The 6,299-nt window shown below is 30.7% G+C and overlaps 1 pseudogene; it reads right to left on the bottom strand.

The window, feature by feature from the left end:
* Positions 1 to 5,666: 5,666 nt before the first annotated feature.
* On the bottom strand, positions 5,667 to 5,800 carry LOC145240539 (U2 spliceosomal RNA; annotated as a pseudogene).
* Positions 5,801 to 6,299: the final 499 nt, after the last annotated feature.

Genomic DNA, 6,299 nt, shown 5'->3' with positions numbered 1-6,299 from the left:
GCATATCACACAAACTTATAATATTTGATCAACATTTGACTAACAATTTTTTGCCAATTTCCTTCAACATTCTCATTACCATTACTACAGTTTACATTTTGTCGTTAAAATGAAGCTGTACATGTTTCCTATTACTTGGAAACCAGATTTGTAAAAATCCCATTTTTTTTTCACTCTGAGAATTTTCATTATATTTCTTTGACAAACGATTTATTTTCAATGAACTTCAGCACATGATTGTTACTGCTTTTTCCCCTTTTGTCTTATATTTGTTTTTCTTCATGCCAAATATTTTATATATCAATTTTTTGCTAATTTCTTAAATTTTATTTCTTTAATTCTTAGTCCACCAATATAGTATAAGTTTCAATTGCATTGAACGCAATGTTTTAGATAGTAAACATCAGCATATTTCACTTTTCAAGCACTTTTTCATTTTATTTCAAATACTATGTTTTATTTCATTTTGTTGACACTCATTTACCCCTCTGGGGTGCTACAAGGAACATGTAGATTGATATACCAAACATGAATTGGTGCTTTATAACAATAGGTATCTATAATTTTGCTTAATTCTCTAACCTAAACTTATCATTAACTAACCGTAAATTATGTTTTAGTTTTGTGTATATATTTTATATTGTGAAGAATAAACAAAAATTCATTTCACCACCACATTTGCACTGTTAGCATACACAAATATCACTGGTTACAATCATTGGTAGCTGTTTTTTAAAAACACCAAATAACATTCACGCTTTCCATTGGTTTTTCATGATAACAATTTAATATTGATAAATTATAATAAACATGTCCATTACATTCTCTTTTTATCAATAAATATACTTGGTTGATAATTAAAGAACACAATGTTTATTGTAATAAAACTTGTGATCTATAACATCAAATTGTATAAATTAAAGTTTCCTTTCTCAATTGAAACAAACAACATATCCCACACTAAAAATGAGGATTTTACTATTGCCTTTTAGATCATTTTTTAACAATGTTTCTCTTCTTACTTTCAGCATCAGAAAATATAATTTTCTACACGTGTTTCATGCATACCACACAAACGTATATGTGACCAACATTTTACCTCTGATACATTTTTTTCCAATTTCCTTTAACCATTGTCATTATCATTAGTACAGTTTTCGTTTTGTCTTTAAAATGAAGTTGTACATGTTTCTTAATACTTCGAAACCAAATATATCAAAAAATAATTTTTTTCACTTACAAAATTTTCATGATATTTCTTTGACAATCATATTTGTTTTTAATTGAATTCAGCATATGATTCTTACTGCTTTATCACCTTTTATCTTATATTTCTTTTTCTTCATGCCAAATATTTTAAATATCAAATTTTTGCTCATTTCTTAAATTGAATTAAAAAAATGGATTTTTTATTCCACCAATATTGTATAAGGCTCAATTCCATTGAACACAGTGTTTTATATAGTAAACATCAGCATTTGTTTCTATTTTATTTCAAATACTGTTTCATTTCACTTTCTCGATAATCATTTACATCTTTGGGGTGCAACAGGGAACATGTAGAGTGATATATCAAACATGAATTGGAACTTTATAACAATAGGTATCTAGAATTTCCACATACCAGTGTGGATAGTTTGAAATATTTACAAACTTACAATTTACACACTATAAACAAATGTATCTTTTTTTCTTTTCTTTGCTTATTTCTCGAACCTAAACTTATCATTAACTAAACCTAAACTTTGTTTACTGCATTTTGTGTATATATTTTATAATGGGTGAAATAAACAAAACTTAATTTGGCTAATATCATTTGTAGTGGCATGCACTATTGACATATATAAAATCACAGGTGACAATCCTTGATTCCAGTTTCGTATAAGCACAAAATATCTATCATTATTTCGATTTGTTGTTCATGATAAAAATTTAATATTGATACATTGTAATAAACATTTCAATTGCTTTTATCTTTTTATCAATACATATACTTGGTTGATAATTAGAGGACACAACTAACCCTATACTTTGCTTTACTTTGTTTTGTATATATATTTTGTATTGTGTGGAATTAACAAAGATTCATATGCAGGAATCTGTTGATACATTCCAAGAATCCCAATGCGACCAACAAACTTGAAAGACTACAATTTCTTTTTACTATGACCAATAAGAAAGCTCAAGGACTAAGTTGTTGGACTCATCCTGATCACCATTTTAAATTATTGTTAACAGTAAGTTTAACATTTTAAGTACAGAATAATATTTCTTTTGATATTTATAAATTACTATTTTCTGTGACAGATGTTACTTTTTCAATATTGATTGTACCCTCTTTTGTGTTTTTACATTTTGCATACAATAATATTAAGCACACCATACCAAGACCACTATTTCACCATCTAATAAACTGCCTACCAAGACCAATGTTTTCAAGTGACAATGGAGAGTATTCATGTTATGTTTCACACTTTTATGTTTTGAAATATTTTGCTGCTTAATATCAAATTCAGCAGATGAGTTCTTTCTTATGCATCAAACAATTACATTTTCTGATATTCATTCAAACTAATTATTGAAAATCAATTTCATATTTTATTTACTAAAATATTACTATGCTTGATTTCATCAAGTGGTGCGAATCTGTTTTTTACACTAACAATGTGCACATTTTTTGAAGAATAAAGTTGTTTTTTTTTAAGGTGGTGAAGGTGATCCGGGGAGTGTTTTTTTTTTTTTTTTTTCCAAAAAAGGTACTTTTTACGAATGGGTATCCAAGAAACATTCAGTATTTTGTCAGAAATTAAGATTTTCATTGACGACTCTCAATACTATCAGAAATGACCAATCTACACAATACAAACTAACTGTTTTGTTGGCTTTTTATTCTAACTCCAAACTAACCCATAACTACATATTGCTTTTATTTTGCAAATTTGATTTCCTTTAGTTTATATTGTGTAGCTGAATCAGAAATTGATTTAACTTTTGTCATTTGTAATTAACATGCTTTCAGCGCAATTACTACAGTGTAATCACACATGATATACCAAAATAAAAACACTTCAGATAAAGTCTTCTTACATAGAATTCAGTTTCTTACATGACATCTGATGAAGTCAGTACAAACGTTACAAACTAATACTTGAAAAACAATTTGACATTTACTGTACTACAATATCATATTTGTATAGAAGTAGAAATCTCGATACCTATTCTGATACCTAATAAAAGAAAGGACACTCTTTGGGGCGGATTTTGATGATAACAAGTCACTAATAAGAAATTATAATAAACATTGAAATAATTTAAGAATTTTACCAAAATAAAATTGCATGGTAATCACCCAATTTCTGCCACAAAATTTTAATTGGCAAAACTCATAAACAGAAAATATATATTTTCTAATTTCATCTTTTTTTTTTACATAATCTGATTTGATGTTTTCCTAAATATTCAAATCACTATTTTTTTGCTGCTTAATATCAAATACAGCAAATGAGTTATTTTTTATGCATCAAACAATTACATTTTCTCATTCATCCAAACTAATCACTGAACATCAATTTCATATTTTCTTCACTAAAATATTACTGTGCTTGATGTCATCAAGTAGAGCGGATCATTTTTTTTCATTTGTTCACACATTTTTCCAATTTATATATATTTTGTCTAAGATTCCTAGCCTATGTCATTGCATACCAATCTGTTTATTAAAAGTTAAGGTTCACTGTAAACACATACGTTACACCAAAATAAAAACGCTTAAGATAATGTCTTGATATTCAATTAAGTTTCTCACATGACATCTTATGAAGTTAGTAGAAATGTTACAGACTTTTGAATCTCAAACACTTTCAATACTGTGCACTGATATTTTCTTTTTTGGAATATAAGCACATTCATGATTTTTTTTACAAACGCCAACAAATGTCACATTTTGTAGCAATGTACTGAAACAATTATAAAAATAGGTATCTAGGAAAAGGCCACTACATATGTTATAAATTCCAAATTTCCACAACCTGGCAAATACTGGTACACGCTAGCAAATTTAGATTTGTAATTACAGAATATGATTCTAATTTTTTCCTTTGCTCTTTATTCTAACACTACACTAAGTTTACTGTTTTATTTCGCTACAGTTGATATTGTGTAGAACAATAAGAAAATCATAGTGAACAATGCATTCAACAAAATTTCACACACATTTCTAGATACCTATATCTAATAAGTTCAAAAGAAAGGACACACTTAGGGAGGTATTTTGGTGGTCAAGTAACTAAATAGAGATTAGCTGGTTTCCCGGCATAGCCCAAGATGTAATAAAGATTGACTGAAATACATGTTCTAGCTGGTTTCTAGGCGTTGCCAGGGATGTAATATAGACACATTATGTTGTATATTACCTGTTCTCTTCTCCCTAAGGTAAAACAATTTCATGTACATGCTGTAAATTACCTACACTAGGGATAAAACATGAACAATACCAGTCCTAGGGTAGATAAAACAAATAATACATAGAGATGAAAGATTCCTCTCCCCTAAGAATAAAACATATATTCAATATCTGCTTTTGTTTTTTCATTGTTTATACGGTCCCGAGCAACGCCGGGTAGCCCTGCTAGTCTTCTTCTATATATATAAAAGGCAAAAATCGGTGTGTATGTATGTATGTATGTATGTTTGTTTGTAACGCTAAAACTTTTGAAAGACGGAACCAGAGTTGACAAATTTGGTATCATATTGCACCTTGATCACCCGGATGACAAATATCGAAATTTCACGTCAAACGGACCAGTAGAAAGGGGTCAACTGATCGTTTTTCTCCTAGGGGGGCCCCCCAAAAAACCTGTCATTTTAACGTTATTCAATACGTGTCACGTGACGTGACGTCAGCTCAAACTTTTGACAGACACAACCAAAGTTGACAAATTATGTATCATATTGAACCTTGATCACCCGCATGACAAATATCGAAATTCCACACCAAACGGACCATTAAAAGGGGGTGAACTGATCATTTCTCTCCTAGGGGGGGCCCCCCAAAAAACCTGTCATTTTAATGTTAATATTACATAATCCAAAAACGCTTAGTCATGTCACGTGACGTGACGTCAACATCCAGTAATGGCGAACAAATGTAAACAAACACTTTGTTTTACCGATACTTTTGTAATTTCTCTTCTGCTTTGTTCTAGAGATTATTACACTCCATGACAATGTCTCCAACGTATTTAACTGGTTAAAAATAGTATTTATACAAGAGTTTTAACGAAAAATATCAGGAAAAAATGTACAGGAATAAAAAAAAATTCAGCTTTCAAAATATTCGTCGATAAAAAAACCGATCTTTATATTTACGCTAGCCATTTTGTATATTACCACGTGACCTGCTATCTCTTAAACTGGAGGGGGGGGATCCACTTGAATCCAACAAAACCAGTAATTTTTTTTTTCTATTATATATACATCATTTTCTATAAAATTAAGTGTAGACTTTATAATTAAAACAAAAAATGTTATTCATACTAAAAAAAAAAAACGCTTAGTCATGTCACGTGACGTGACGTCAACATCCACTAATGGCGAACAATTGTACCTATTTACTATGCCTCCCCACGGGACAGAGTTAGACACCAGGGTCGTTTTTTAACGTGGAGAAAAGGTACAAAAATAAAAATTGTCTCAGTCGTGGAGGATTTCTCCTCCACCGAAAGAGAACAAGAAATAGAAGTGCAGCATCTGAAGAACAGATACTACACTTTGATCTTGACCAAAAGGCCAAGAATGCGAACAATTGTAAATAACAACTTTTTTCACAAAACCAACACCGTCTTTCTTTTTTTTCTCTCTCTTTCTCTCTCTCACCCACTTACTCTTCCCTCTCTCTCACCCTCTTTCTCTTGACGTCACACCACTGTTAAACTGTGGGGGGGGGAACACATTCCCAGGCATTATCTCCTATAGATGCACATTTTATTAGAAATTCAGCTTTCAAAATATTAGACGATAATAAAAATATAAAACCAACACCCTCTTTCTCTTTTCTCTCTCTCTCACCAACTTACTCTTCTCTCTCTCTCACCCTCTTTCTCTTGACCTCCTACTACTGTTAAACTGTGTGTGTGGGGGGGTGAAGAGGCAGCTTGAAAACCAACAAAAACAGTGCACAGTTTCCCAAGCATTTGGGGTGGGAAGGGGGGGAAGAAGCCGAGCGCACAGTTTCGTGTGAGAGAGAGAGAACAATTCTCAACCTATATACTCAACAAATTTTTTATCTACAGATTTGAAAG

Source organism: Euprymna scolopes, chromosome 19 (genome assembly GCF_053919585.1).
Source record: "Euprymna scolopes isolate OS-2025 chromosome 19, ASM5391958v1, whole genome shotgun sequence".
NCBI lineage: Eukaryota > Metazoa > Mollusca > Cephalopoda > Sepiida > Sepiolidae > Euprymna > Euprymna scolopes.
The sequence above is the reverse complement of the archived record's forward strand: the minus strand, read 5'-3'. Positions and strand labels throughout refer to the sequence as shown.